Raw genomic sequence first — 15,503 nt, forward strand, 5'->3', positions numbered from 1 at the left:
TTCACAAACAATAACATCAGAAAATCACTGTTTACATGGCCACAACCGCCTCTTCTGCCCAACCCCAAACTCAGTACCATCTCCATGAACTTCTATATAGTGACAGCATCCTCTTCCACCACAGTCCTGAAGCACAAAAGCTATTAATGATTAAGGAGAGGTTTAATGGGTGTTTTCACACTTTACATCTTCATTATTAATTATATTTTAAATGCTAAATCAACATGGTCATGAGAGGTGATTTTTCATGTCTTCAATTCGAACTTCTTGATTAAGCATTGGCCAATCTGCACTGTTTCAGCACCTCACTGAAACCGTCACAAAATGTAAGGTCACCCTGGCTCTGGGCACACTCCAAAAGCTGTTTCACTTCATAGAAGCAGGGGCCATCCTGCTGCAGCTGTGGCAGCTGGGGTCCCTAAGGCTCCTGGTCAGTGACGTCAGGCCCTGAGGGCTCAGCACTGCTTCCCGCACTGAAGCCCGCAGTGATGACGTGACCCAGAGTGTGGCCCGTGGCAGAACCCACAGCCACCTGGGCCGTCAGACCTGGCTGCTGGGGGACAGCAGCAGGGGAGCCAAGGGCAGAGGGGCAGCCGCTGCTGGTGGCTGAGCTCGGCGCTGGCCGACCTGGGCGCTGCTCTCATCTGAGGCATGCAGCTGGCAGGAGGGGCCCGCAGGAAGTGCAGCTTCAGCTCCCACTGGGCGTCTTGACCGCACTGCTAAGCGGCATCGACAGGTGCATGACCCTGGTGGACTCTCTTCATGTGAACCTTGTACATTGCTTAGATTTATTACTAGGTATTCTCTTGTAGTTCTTGGTTTTGTAAATTGAATCCTTTCTAGGTGATTGTTCATATATTGGAAAATTATTCATCGTGTTTTAATTTTGTTCTCAGCTACCTTACTAAATTGTCTAACTCTTGTAATGATTTTTAAAGTTGATTTTCTGCCATAATATTACCTCATCTGCAAAGAATAATGTTTTCTTCCTTTTCCTTTCCTTCTCTTTCCTTTTCCTTGTATTTTTCCCTCTTTTTCTCTGATGACATTGGCTAGATTTGGCCAAAGTTGAATAATACTGGTCATAATGTGCATTCTTGTTTTGTTTCTGATTTTAATACAACTCAGTTTTTCACTGTGTAACTTTTGGCATTTCTAATGATATATGTATTTTTTCATGTTAGCAAACTATTCATCTGTTACTTTTAATAAGGTTTTTTTATTGAAAGGGATATTGAAATGTAATTAGATACCTTTTTAGTATCTGCAAGAATGTTCACATAGTATTTCTCTTTTGATACACGTTTAAGCTGTATTGCTTAATATATTCATTAATATTGAGCCATCTTTGCATTTTTGGTATGAGTGTTCCTTAATTATGACATATATTTGATTTATGTGCTACTAGATTCTATTACTACAAATCTAGTAGAGGTGAGGAAAAGGCAATGGCACCGCACTCCAGTACTCTTGCCTGGAAAATCCCATGGGTGGAGGAGCCTGGTGGGCTGCAGTCCATGGGGTCGCTAAGAGTCAGACACGACTGAGCAACTTCACTTTCACTTTTCACTTCCATGCATTGGAGAAGGAAATGGCACCCACTCCAGTGCTCTTGCCTGGAGAATCCCAGGGACGGAGGAGCCTGGTGGGCTGCCCTCTATGGGGTCGCACAGAGTCAGACAAGACTGAAGTGACTTAGCAGCAGAAAAGGTGATGGAATTCCAGCTGAGCTATTTCAAATCCTAAAAGATGATGCTGTTAAAGTGTCACACCCAATATGCCAGCGAATTTGGAACACTCAGTAGGGGCTACAGGACTGAAAAAGGTCAGTTTTCACCCCAGTCCCAAAAAAGAACCATGCCAAAGAATTTTCAAACTACCTTACAGTTGTGCTCATTTCACATGCTAGTAAGGTTATGCTCCAAATCCTACAAGATAGACTTCAGCAGTATGTGAACCGAGAACTTCCAGATGTACAAGCTGGGTTTAGAAAAGACAGAGGAACAAGAGATCAAATTGCCAACATTCATTGGATCAGAGAGAAAGCACAGGAATTCCAGAAAACATCCACTTCATTGACTATGCTAAAGCCTTTGACTGTGTGGATCACAGCAAACTGTGGAAAATTCTTAAAGAGATGTGAATACCACTTTACCTGTCTCCTGAGAAACCAGTATGCAGGACAAGAACCAACAGAACCAGACATGGAACAACTGATGGGTTCCAAATTGGGCAAGGAGTAAGACAAGACTGTATGTTGTCACCCTGTTTATTTAACTTATATGCAAAGTACATCATGGGAAATGCTGGGCTGGATGAAACACAGACTAGAATCAAGGTTGCCGGGAGAAATGTCAACAACCTCAGATATGCAGATGATACCACTCTAATGGTAGACAGTGATGCAAGGAACTAAAGAGCCTCTTGATGAGGGTGAAAGAAGAGAATGAAAACACTGGGTTAAAACTCAACATTAAGAAAACAAAGATCATGGTATCTGGTTCCATCACTTCATGGCAGATAGATGGGGAAAAAGTGAAAGCAGTGGCAGATTTTATTTTCCTGGGCTCCAAAATCACTGCTAACAGTGACTGCAGCCATGAGATTAAAAGACACTTGCTCCTTGGAAGAAAAGCTTTGACAAACCTAGACAGCATATTCAAAAACAGAGACATCACTTTGATGACAAAGGTCCATCTAGTCAAAACTATGGCTTTTCCAATAGTCATGTATGGATGTGAAAGTTGGATCATAAAGAGGGCCGAGCACCAAAGAATTGATGCTTCTGAATGGTGGTGCTGGAGAAGACTGTTGAGAGTTTCTTTGACTGCAAGGAAATCGTAAAGGAATTTGTAAAAGAAATCATAAAGGAAATCAACCCTGAATATTCATTGGAAGGACTGATGCTGAAGCTGCAATACTTGGCCATCTGATTCGAAGTGATGACTCACTGGAAAATTCCCTAATGCTGGGAAAGACTGAAGACAAAAGGAGAAAAGGGCAGCACAGGATAAGATAGTTAGATAGCATCACCATCTTGATGGACATGAATCTGAGCAAACTCGAAGATGGAGTAGGACAGGGAAGCCTGGCATGCTGCAGTCCATGGAATCACAAAGAGTTGGTCAGACACAACTTAGCGATTGAACAGCAATAAAAGTCTACTGGCTAGTATTTTATTTACATTGTTTAGGGATTGGACTGTGTCAGTTTTATATTGAATTGATAAAAAGATTTTGGAAACTTTCCTTTTAATACTCTGGAACCATTAAATAATATTAAAATGACATGTTCCATAAAGATTTGATAGAATTCACTTATAAAATTCTCTAAAAATTGACCTATCTGTAACTTTCTTCCTTTATTGGGGTCAGTTTTAATAGTTTATATTTCCCTATTTGTGGTATTTGCATGAAGTTGAACAATATATTCTTATAATTGTTAAAATTTAAGTATCTATGTTTATTTTTCTATACTCATTTTTCATACCTATGTATGTGCTGCTTCTTTTTTAATTTATATTGTTTGACTAGCTTTGCCTAATTTTTACCTTTTTGGTTTTTTTTGAAGAACTTTCTCAAGATATGTTTATTTGTTCTTTAGTTTTCTATTCTTTAATTCTTGCTTTTACCTTTACTAATATCTCCTTGTTGTTGTTGTTATTAAGATTACTGTGTTGTTCTTTTTTCTAACGCATTAAATTGAGTGCTTAATTATTTACTTTTTTCATTTGTCTTTCAATTGACAAACTATTTTTGGCATAGTTTTTTTTAAGAAAAATTCATAGGAACTATGTTCTTTGAGGATTTATATGCTTGAAATCATCTGCAGGTTATCTTTATGCTTTAATATACTTTGACTGAAACTAAAATTCTTAGGTCATAGGATCTCTGAGAATACTGAGGCAGTAAATTGCTACAATGCTGAATGTTGCTTTAAAGAAGTATGAAACAGCTTGATTTCTATCTCTTCCCCTTGAGGTGATTTGATTTTCTGTCTGAGAGATCCTATCTTTGAAGTCCAGTAACTTTATTAGGATATGTTCTAGTTCTAGTGTTGGTTCTTGCTGGAAAATGATGTGCTTGTTTAAATGTACAGATTCAAGTCCTTTATTTCAGAAGAGTTTTCTTGGTTTATACTTTGAATATTTTTTGTGAGCTTGATTGTTCTGTCTTCTGAATGCATAACTGAACATCCAATCTGTCTTAAATGTATTTTTTCCCATAATTCCTAAAAATTCTTTTTTTTTTTTTCATTTTCTTTTGCTGTTTTCTTGAGCCTGTCCTCCATTTCTTTAGCTTGTTTTCAACAAGTATTCTTTCTTCCTGCAATTTCCATTTCTGTATGTCATTACTTCTCTATATCTTTCCTAGGTTCACTCAGGTCAACTTTATAATTTCTTTCTTCAGTTCTTTTATTAGTGCTTTGGATTTTTGATTCATGTAATCCACTTTTTCACTGAATTATTTGAATCTGAAAGAAGTTTTTGGTCACAGTTTTCAAGTATTCTACAATAAATTTTTATCTGATGAATGTTGAATTTTTCTTTTCTCTTTTGCCTTTTTCTTAAAATGATTTTGTCTCCTGGTTCCTTCTTCGAAAGTTTTACTGAAATGCAGTTCACATACAATATAACTTACCACTTAAAGTGTATAATTCAGTATTTTAAAGTACTTTCGGAGAGTCATGAAACCTTTCCTGGTTCCTTTTTTTTTGTTCTCATTTCTCCTTTCTGGACCAGTTACATAGAGAAGGAAAATGTGAGAGAGATGTAAGAGGCTCTGAACAACCTCTGGATCAACAAGAGGTTGATTTATTTTGTCCTAACTCAAAATAAAGCATATACAAGGTTTAATGGACTTTATTGTGAGTGTGAGTGTGTATTCAGACTTCAGTTCACTTCAGTTCAGTCGCTCAGCCGTGTCCCACTTTTTGCGACCCCGTGAACCGCAGCACGCCAGGCCTCCCTGTCCATCACCAGCTCTCGTAGTGCACTGAAACCCATGTCCATTGAGTCAGTGATGCCATCCAACCATCTCATCCTCTGTCGTCCCCTTCTCCTCCTGCCCTTAATCTTTCCCAGCATCAGGGTCTTTTCAAATGAGTCAGCACTTCTCATCAAGTGGCCAAAGTATTGGAGTTTCAGCTTCAACATCAGTCCTTCCAATGAACACCCAGGACTGATCTCCTTTAGGATGGACTGGTTGGATCTCCTTGCAGTCCAAGGGACTCTCAAGAGTCTTCTCCAACACCACAGTCCAAAAGCATCAATTCTTCGGTGCTCAGCTTTCTTTATAGTCCAACTCTCACATCCATACATGACCACTGGAAAAACTATAGCCTTGACTAGACAGACCTTTGGTGACAAAGTAATGTTTCTGCTTTTTAATATGCTGTCTAGGTTGGTCATAACTTTCCTTCCAAGGAGTAAGCATCCTTTAATTTCATGGCTGCAGTCACCATCTGCAGTGATTTTGGAGCCCCCCAAAGTAAAGTCAGCCACTGTTTCCACCGTTTCCCAATCTATTTGCCATGAAGTGATGGGATTGGATGCCATGATCTTGGCTTTCTGAATGTTGAGCTTTAAGCCAACTTTTTCACTCTCCTCTTTCACTTTCATCAAGAGGCTTCTTAGTTCCTCTTTGCTTTCTGCCACAAGGGTGGTGTCATCTGCATATCTGAGGTTATTGATATTTCTCCCGGCAATCTTGATTCCAGCTTGCGCTTCATCCAGCCCAGCATTTCTCATGATGTACTCTGCATATAAGTTAAATAAGTAGGGTGACAATATACAGCCTTGGCGTACTCCTTTTCCTATTTGGAACCAGTCTGTCGTTCCATGTCCAGTTTTAACTGTTGCTTCCTGACCTGCACATAGGTTTCTCATTCATACTTCACAAAATTTTAATGACTAGACTTGGTAGCTTCAGGGTCACTCATTAACCTTGGCTTCTCTGTTACCTCAAAAAATTTTTTTGCAGAATGTCATACCTGTATGATTTCAAAACAGATCATAGAGAATTCTAGAGCCATTTTGCAAACCTCAGCCTTTTTTTTTTCCAAACAAAGAATTGATTTTTGCCTTGGAAAAGTGTTGACTCTACCTGAGCTCTGTAACCATGGATATTATCTTCCAGATATCTTTCTCTGGTCACATTTTTATGCACTTGGCAGCAGCTCCTCTTTATAAATATTAAAGTTTAGGGCAAAAGTATTGCCTGATTTCTTCCTAAATGGAGTGTTTATTCCATTTTTATTCTTACTGTTTCAGATTGGTTTCAGAAAGCAGATTCAGTCTTAGTCAGCTCCAGCTTCTCTAAGAAACGGCATACATTGGATGGCTTATAAACAGCAGAAACTTATATCTCACAGTTCTAGAGGCTGGAATTTTTTTTTTTTGAGATCAAGGTGCCAGCATGATTGGGTTCTAGTGAGGACCTTTTTCTGGATTGCAAACTGCTGTCTTCTTATGTCCTCACATGGTAGAAAGAGATAGGAAGCAAATGCTCTCATGACTCTTACAAGAGTAATTGCATTCATGAGGGCTCCACTCATATGACCTCTTCTAACACTAATGACCTCCCAAAGGCCATTGGAAAGTAGAGTTTCATCATGAATTTGAGGTGGGGGACACACACATTCTGTTTGTAGCACAGAGATTTCTTTATTTTTCCATCTTAAAATGAGAGAGATTGATCATTTTATTATGAAGTTCTTTTATTTTTTAAACATTTTTAAATGTCCATTCCTTGTTCATCAACTTTAGACTATATATATTTTGATTTGTTACTTTGTAACTAAGAAAATAAACATATCTACATTTCTTTTTCCTTTTTTTCTCTCTGTTTTTCTTTTCTCTATTCTCTCTGTTGCCAAGCAACATCTGCTAGTATTCCATTATTTTTACTACACTAAGATTCATGGCATTTATATTCTTCTCTGTGACTGTAATAAAGTATCTGTACTTTTTTTGTCTGTAAGCTACTCTAAAAATGGAAAAAATAGAAATTGGTCAAATTATTATGGACTGTATAAATATCATGAGCCACAGAGTAAAAGAGTGTTATTGGAGTCTCAGAGAAAGACGCATAATCCTATACCACTAACTCTTAGAGAAAAATGTTCCAAGTATCATGTCAAACAGGTTGTCTTTTTTATACTCTGAGAAAAGTATCCTTGTATTTGTGTTGCTCTACATTTGTTATACAGTGCCCCCCAAAGCTTTCAATTACTTTTTTTTCCTTTCAATATATATATTATATAAAGGTTATTTATGATATATATAGTATGTATGCTCAGTCACTAAGTCATGTCTGACTCTTTTGTGACCCTATGGACTATAACATGCCAGGCTCTTCTAGCCATGAGATTTTCCTGGTAAGAATACCAGAGTAGGGTTGCCATTTCCTCCTCCAGGGGATCTTCCCAACCCAGGGATCAAACCTGCATCTCCTGCCTTCTCAGACAGATTCTTTACCACTGAGCCACCTGGGAAGCATATATAGTATATACCTTCACTATAACTTTATTTTTTTTAAGATTTTTTTTTTCAGTGTGGACCATTTCTAAAGTTTTCTATTGAATTTGTTAATATCACTTCTATTGTTTTTTTATGTTCTGATTTTTGGTCAAGAAGCATGTGGGGTCTTAGCTCCCTAACCAGGGATCGAGCCCACACCCCTTGCATTGGAAGGCAAAACCTTAACCCCTGGATTGCCAGGGAAGTCCCTCACCATAACTTTAAAACATTCATTTTCTTCACCATACTACCTTTTAATAAAATCTATTTTCTTCATGAAGATAATCTTTCTGGGGTCCAATAAGACAGTTACTTTCTTTTATGAGCTTGTTTTTTGTTTTTGTTTTTAGATTCCACATGCGAGTGATATCATACAATATTTGTCTTTCTCTGTCTGCTTAGCATAATGCCCTCTAATTTCAACCATATTGTGGCAAATAGCAAGATTTCCAATAATATTCCATAGACATATGAACATACCACAGTTTCTTTATCCATTCATCCATCAATGGACACTTCAGTTATTTCTATTCAAATAATACTGGCAATGAACATGGTGGTACAGATATCTTTTCGAGTTATTGTTTTCATTTCCTTCAGATAAATACCCAGAACTAAAATTTCTGGGCCACATAGTAGTTCTATTTTTAATTTCTTAAATGTCAGTCAGTTTTAAAAATTGGCTTCCCTGATAGCTCAGTTGGTAAAGAATCTGACTGCAATGCAGGAGACCTCGGTTTGATTCCTGGGTCAGGAACATCCACTGGAGAAGGTGCAGGCTATCCACTCCAGTATTCTTGGGCTTCCCTGTGGCTCAGCTGGTATAGAATCTGCCTGCAATGCGGGAGACCTAGGTTCAGTCCTTGGGTTGGGAAGACCCCATGGAGAAGGGAAAGGCTACCCACTCCAGTATTCCTGCCTGGAGAATTCCATGGACTGTATAGTCCATGGGGTCGCAAAGAGTCGGACACGATTGAGTGACTTTCATTTTTAAATGTCAGCCAAGACCACAAACACTGTGTATTACACATTTGAACTGACATATGGCATGTCTGGTAATTCTTTGATTTACACACATTTGAACTGACATATGGCATGTCTGGTAATTCTTTGATTGAATGCCAGACATGAGAAAGGAAAACTGTAGATATAAACTGAGGCTTTGGCTAACGTATCAGAGAAGACTAACCTGCCATTTAGCCATCAATAGGAGTAGAGACAGATCATGTTAAGCCAATCTGGGATGAGCTCGTTTGAAGGTAGGTTTCAGTCTTTTGTGCCTACTGCTCTATTTCCTACTGAGCCATACACCTAGAGTGGAAGTCTGAGCAGAATATGAGAGCCCTTCCTCATTGGTGGGCACTGATCCCTACAATTTCTGCCACCCAGTCTGAGGGATTGCCAAAGGATCTGATTGACTTCCCGGGGTCCTAGCTGAGGTCCTTGCCTCAGGACCAAAGGACCAAAGGACCTTGCTTTGGTCCTTGCCCTGTGGTAATAAGTCATCAAAGATCAGTAAATACATTAAAAGGAAGTTTTTACAGAATATAGCACCATTCTCTTTGAAATCCTTGCCCTTCAATTCTTGTCAAAGATCTCAGCTTCAACCTTTATAAATTAAAAAACAGAAGAACAAATGAAAACAAGCAGAAGAAAGAAAGTAGTACACAAGAGCAAAAATCAATGAATTAGAAAAAAGAAAAATAATGAAGTCAATGAAACCAGAAACTGACTCTTTGAGAGAAAAAAGGATAAACTTCTACCCAGACTGATCAGAAAAACAAAAACAACAATAAAACACAAGTTATCATTATCAGGAATGAGAGGGGGAATGTGACTATAGAGCCTAATCATATTAAAAGTAATATGAGTAAAAGAATAACTTTATACTGATCAGTTCAACAACAGATGAAATAGACAAATGCCTTGAAAACCATAAACTACCAAAGCTCACTCAAGAAAAATTAGATAACTTGAAAAAACAGATAACTCTATCTGTTAAAGATATTGAATTTATGATTTAAAACCTTCCTACAAAGAAAACTCCAGGACTAGATTGCCTCACTGGGAAACTTAACCAAACATTTAATAAAAGAAATTTTACCAGTTCTGCCTGGAGAAGGAAATGGCAACCCATTCCAGTATTCTTGCCTGGAAAATCCCATGGCCAGACAGATGAGCCTGGCCGGCTACAGTCCATGGGGTCGCAAAGAATCGGACATGACTGAGTGATTAACACTTTACATTTACTGGATTTTGGAGAATTGTTCCTTTGAGATTCCAACCTCACTACCAAACACATAAAAGCTTGGTGAAGAATTCTTCCACTTACTACCCTCCTTTAAAGAAGTGATCAGACATTAATGAGACAGGACCAAAGGGACCATTTTAAAGCTGGACAAGGGAAATACAATTCTTATCAGTTTTGTCCAGATCCTAGTTGTTAGAACAAAGCTAAACCTTCAGTCTTAAAAACAAAATCCTTGAAAGTTTTAATTGAACATTTTACACAGTTAAAATCTTGCATTGGTGTTTTACATATCTATGTAGCACATGAAAGGCTTTGTGCAGACAAGTAAAATTTCCTTTTCTGAGTACTGAAATGTGATAACACCAGTTCATCATCTTTAACTTGAAATAAAAACTATCAGATTTTATTTTTTTATAATTTAGGGAAGGTGAAGTTAGGGGACTAGAAGACTTGTAAATTGGCTTCTTCAGATCTAATGATTTAAAAATAACCGGTTTTTGTTGGGACTTTATAAAATTATCTTGTATATGTAACTGTTAACTAATCTGTACATTATAATAAATATATTTGCAATTATTAAATGTTACATGATATTTTGGTTCAACTTAAAAAAAAATAAGAAATTATACCAATTCTATACAAGCACTTCCATAACTTGGGGGAATATTTCCCAATCATTCTATGAGACTAGCATTACTGTGATATTGAAACTATAAGTAAAGTGTTCCATAGTCTTGGCACTGGAAAAATACAAATTTGTTAGATTCTAGCAAATCAAGATGCATGTTATAATCTTTAAACTAACCATGAAGAGAATAGTAAAATAATGTATAATTAATAAGCTTATCAAAAAGGAAATGAAATTGTAAAAACTATTTGAGTAAACCTTTTTTAAAAATGCAAGAAAGAAGAGTGAAAGAAAATAGAATAGATGAGACAAATAGAAAACAAATAGTAAGATAGTGGTTGTAAACCCTAATACATTAATAATTACTTTAAATATAAGTATCTTGATTAAAAGGCAGAGGTTAATTGGTCTGGATGAAACAGAAAAGCTATGAAGCTCAAGCAAGAGAGCATGCAGAGATAAGCAGAGGATTCATGCCTGCAGGTTTCAGAGCAAACGACCAAGTGTGTTTCTCAGATTTGAGGGACTTATCCTGAAATGTAAGACCTAAATCCTTGGTGCACAGTAACAAGAGGAAAATGGATAGGCTGGTGGCAGAAGTTACCTCTAGACCAAATTTGTTTTACAAACAAAATGAGATGAACTAAAGAACCACATATGTAAGTTCAGTATAGAGCATGTTGCTAGTAAATATTTAACAACTGGCTCTGCAAGTGTACTTTCAACATGGATGTTGAATAATATATTTTGTTAATGTTAACAAGTGAGATGGAAGTGAAACAGTGAAGATATGTTGGCATTTCATTCATTCATCAATTGTGTGGCATGTGTGACATCTTTACTGAATTGGATGACAGTTTTTGAATATCATAAGAATAGTTTATTTGGGGTTTTTTGTTGTTGTTTTCTCCTTTTTTGCTATTCACAATGTAATGTGTACAGACAGGACATATTTGTAAGCTTCATCTGCATAGTTTACATTTTCTCCATCACTTTCTTAGGTATAGACCAAGATTCAGCAAACTACAACCCAGCTCTACATAGATAGCTTTTCAATTATCCACTCAGATCTAAATATCATAATGCTTTGATGTGCACCAAAATACATGAATAAATTCTCTTTCATAGTCAAATACTGTACATCATTCCTTCTTACCTTCAACTTACATTTCCTTTCCATTTCTTCCATAGAATTTTATCTTAATGTAACATCATTACTTTAAAAAATTTTTATTGATTACCCTATCATTTTACTCTACAATAAAAATCACATATGTTAACAAGACTTATGTGGTAATCATTTTACAATATATACAGATACCAAATCATTATGTTGTACACCTGAAACTAATAATAATAATGTTATATGTCAATTATACCTCAATAAACATTTTAAAATTTGTTTTAAATTCCTATACCTTTATGTCTCCTAAATGTTAATTAAAGTTATTCGAAAGTTATCAGGTAATGATATTGGTGAGGCATTTCTCTATTAGTTCATGTAACCACAGGTAAATACTCACGGATGACATTTTCAGAATGTCAGGCCTGAGACGGGCTTGGCATCAATTCTGTTCCTCCTTTTAGTTTTTTTAGCTACCAGAGCAGAGAACCCATGTTTATATAAATAACTAGAAGGAGGTAAAAGGAGTTTTATTTTTTAAATATCAACCAGGCCTTGGAAATCCTTCAAGTTATATGCCAGAATCAAATATTATTTTTAATGGTCTATCACTGATAAGTTGATTAGATCCTCTCTCGATTTTGTTGAAACCCAGGAATTAGAAATCACCCAGTTTGCAAAAAACTTTGTTTCCTCATCTTTAAAATCTTTCTTTTTCTCAATTTCTCATAATTTTACCTAAAGAGCCATTCCAAGACTTGAAATTTCTATTTCTTATTTTTATAATTTTTAGATAAACCTCATTTTTCTAGCTTAAATTTGTTAAATTAAGATTTAAAAAAGAAAGACAAAATTGGAAATTATAAATCCTTTGTGAGCAAAGTATAATCATGCTGAATTTCAGTTTTCTAGAACATCCTAAAATGTCTTAAAATGTGGACAGAGTTGGATACTTGACAGATGTTAGAGATGAAGTTAGTAATTTATTTAATGATTGAAAAGAAGCATGTTTATAATTATGTTTGATATTATTTTAAAAAATCACATCAAAATATGAGAAGGAGGAATTACCTCTAATTAAATAAAGTTGGTTTTATAAAGTTCAGGATATTATGTTCTAGTTTATGTTTTGGGAACATTTTATCCTACACCTGTACAACAGTAGATGTTCTATTTTTTTAATCTACTTTATTACTTAAGAAGTTCACAACAAAAGTGAGCAGAAGGTTCAAAGACTTCCCATATATCCCCTGCTCTTAAACTTGCATAAGGTCCCCCAATATTAACATCCCCCACCACAGTGGTACATTTGTTAAAATTGTTAAACCTACATTGATACATCATGATCACCCAAAGTCTGCAGCTTACATTAGGGTTCACTTTTGGTATTGTACATTCTGTGGGTTTAGACAAATGTGTAATGACATGTATTCACCAGTGTAGAACTATACAGCCTCTAAGCTATGTCAGTTCATCTCACCCTTACCTCTAATCCTTGGCAACCACTGACAGTTTTATTGTCTCCTTGGTTTTACCTTTTCTAGAATGCAGCAGCATTGGAAACGTACAATATATAGTCTTTTTAGACTGACTTCTTCCCCTTGGTAATATGCATTTAAGTTTACCCCGTGTCTTTCCATAACTTGATAGCTCATTTCTTTTTCTGTGCTGAATAATATACCATTGCCTGGATATGTCAGTTTATTTATCCATTCACCTACTGAAGGACCGTCTTGGTTGTCTCCGAATTTTGGCAGTTATGATTAAGTTTACCATAAACATCCATGTTCAGGTTTTTGTGTGGACATAAGTTTTCAAGTTTTTTAGGTAAAGGCCAGGGAGTGAGACCGCTGAATTTCATGGGAAGAGTATGTTTCGTTTTGAAACCACCAAAGTAAACTGTCTTTGAAACAGCTGTGATATTTTGTATTTCCATCAGCCGTAAATGAGAGTTCCTGTTGCCAAAATTTGGCATTGTTAGTATCCTGGCCAGCACTTCGTGCTGTTATTGCTCTGGATTGTGTGTGGTGTGTAGTGGTATTTCATTGTTCTTTAAATTTGCATTTATGTGAAGCATTTCTTCATATCCTTATTTGCTATCTGTGTATTTTCTTTGGTGAGGTGTCAGTTAAGGTCTTTGGCCCCTTTTTTAATAGGTTGTTGTTTCCTTACTGAATTTTAAGTGTTCTTTGTTTATTTTGGTGGCTATCCTTTATCAGACATGTCTTGCAAATGTGTCTCTCAGGATGACTTGTCTTTTCATTCTCATAGATATTCTATTTTGAAGAATGCAATTTAAATGACTTTGTGAAAAGTAATATTAGTAACAAAAGAAAAATATTAGACCATCAGTAAATGACAGACTTATAAAAAGTTTATTAATCATTGTTGCCATACATATTATTTACAGCACAATATAACGTTCCTGTTATAATGTCCTAGGAATGTAAAGAAATTAAAATAAATATAAATTATATGTAATAATATAAATCTAATAACTATATGGTGAAAAAAATAATTGATTAGCAGGTGTTGACTAGCAAAAATGAAAAGGAGACATATGCCCAAATAAAAAACAAATATTAGTTCATAGCATCCCACCATCTTTTGGCAAAATTAATGAAAATGTTTCCCCTACCAGTCTGAATAAGTGTTCAAGAAAACATAAGACCTGAACTTAGATGTATATTTCATTTTCAGATGCAACACTAGCCTTCTGGAAACATTGGAAATAAATGTGGAGTGCTTCCCTTCCTCCTCCCCAAAATCATGCAGAAATGCATCTGAAATGGACCAAGGCATGATTCATGCCTTACATGAGAATACTCTTCCAATTCTATCACCAAGAAAGGTGGAAATTCAGAAAGATTTGTGGCAGACTGATACATCATTTAAAATGTCTATACTAAAATTCTTAGACCAGTGGGCATAGATAAGATAGACAAGAGCCTTAGCTTTTCATAAATTTGTCCCTTGTGTACTCTTATAAGCCTCGCTCTTAGAGGCAATGCATTCTTGACAATAGTTAGGGGGTGAAATTAGTAAACCGTCAAGCTACAATGAATTCAGAATATGGCAACGGAGGCAAAATACTCAGGTTCTAATGCCTTGACCTCTCGTTCCTCTCTGTCTGTTCTAAATCCAGCTTGAACAAGGTGATGACTGAAATCATCCCCAAGGGGAAAAAAAGGCAAAATGGTTGTCTGAGGAGGCCTTGTGAATAGCTGAGAAATGAAGAGAAACAAAAGGCAAAAGAAAAAAGGAAAGATATACCCATCTGAATGCAGAGTTCCAAAGGATTGCAAGGAGAGATAAGAAAGCCTTCCTCAGTTATCAATGCAAAGAAATAGAGGAAAACAATAGAATGAGAAAGACTAGAGATTTCTTCAAGAAAATTAGAGATACCAAGGGAACATTTCCTGCAAAGATGAGCACAATAAAAGACAGAAATGGTATGGACCTAACAGAAGCAGAAAATATTAAGAAGAGATGGCAAGAATACACAGAAGAACCGTACAAAAAAGATGTTCATGACCCAGATAATCACGATGGTGTGACCACTCACCTAGAGCCGGATATCCTGGAATGCGAGGTCAAGTAGGCCTTAGGAAGCGTCACTACAAACAGAACTAGTGGAGGTTATAGAATTCCAGTTGAACTATTTCAAATCCTAAAAGATGCTGCTGTGAAAGTGCTGCACTCAATATGCCAGCAAATTTGGAAAACTCAGCAGTGGCCACAGGACTGGAAAAGGTCAGTTTTCATTTCCAATCCCAAAGAAAGGCAGTGCCAAAGAATGTTCAAACTACTGCACAATTGCACTCATCTCACATGCTAGCAGGAGAAGGCAATGGCACCCCACTCCAGTACTCTCGCTTGGAAAATCCCATGGGCGGAGGAGCCTGGTGGGCTGCAGTCCATGGGGTCGTGAAGAGTCGGACACGACTGAGCGACTTCACTTTCACTTTTCACTTTCATGCAT

The 15,503-nt window shown here is 36.6% G+C and overlaps 1 pseudogene; it reads right to left on the reverse strand.

The window, feature by feature from the left end:
- Positions 1-200: 200 nt before the first annotated feature.
- Positions 201-730, reverse strand: LOC136162785 (coiled-coil-helix-coiled-coil-helix domain-containing protein 2 pseudogene; annotated as a pseudogene).
- Between the last annotated feature and the right edge of the window lie 14,773 nt (positions 731-15,503).

This window comes from Muntiacus reevesi, chromosome 3 (genome assembly GCF_963930625.1).
Source record: "Muntiacus reevesi chromosome 3, mMunRee1.1, whole genome shotgun sequence".
NCBI classification, from domain to species: domain Eukaryota; kingdom Metazoa; phylum Chordata; class Mammalia; order Artiodactyla; family Cervidae; genus Muntiacus; species Muntiacus reevesi.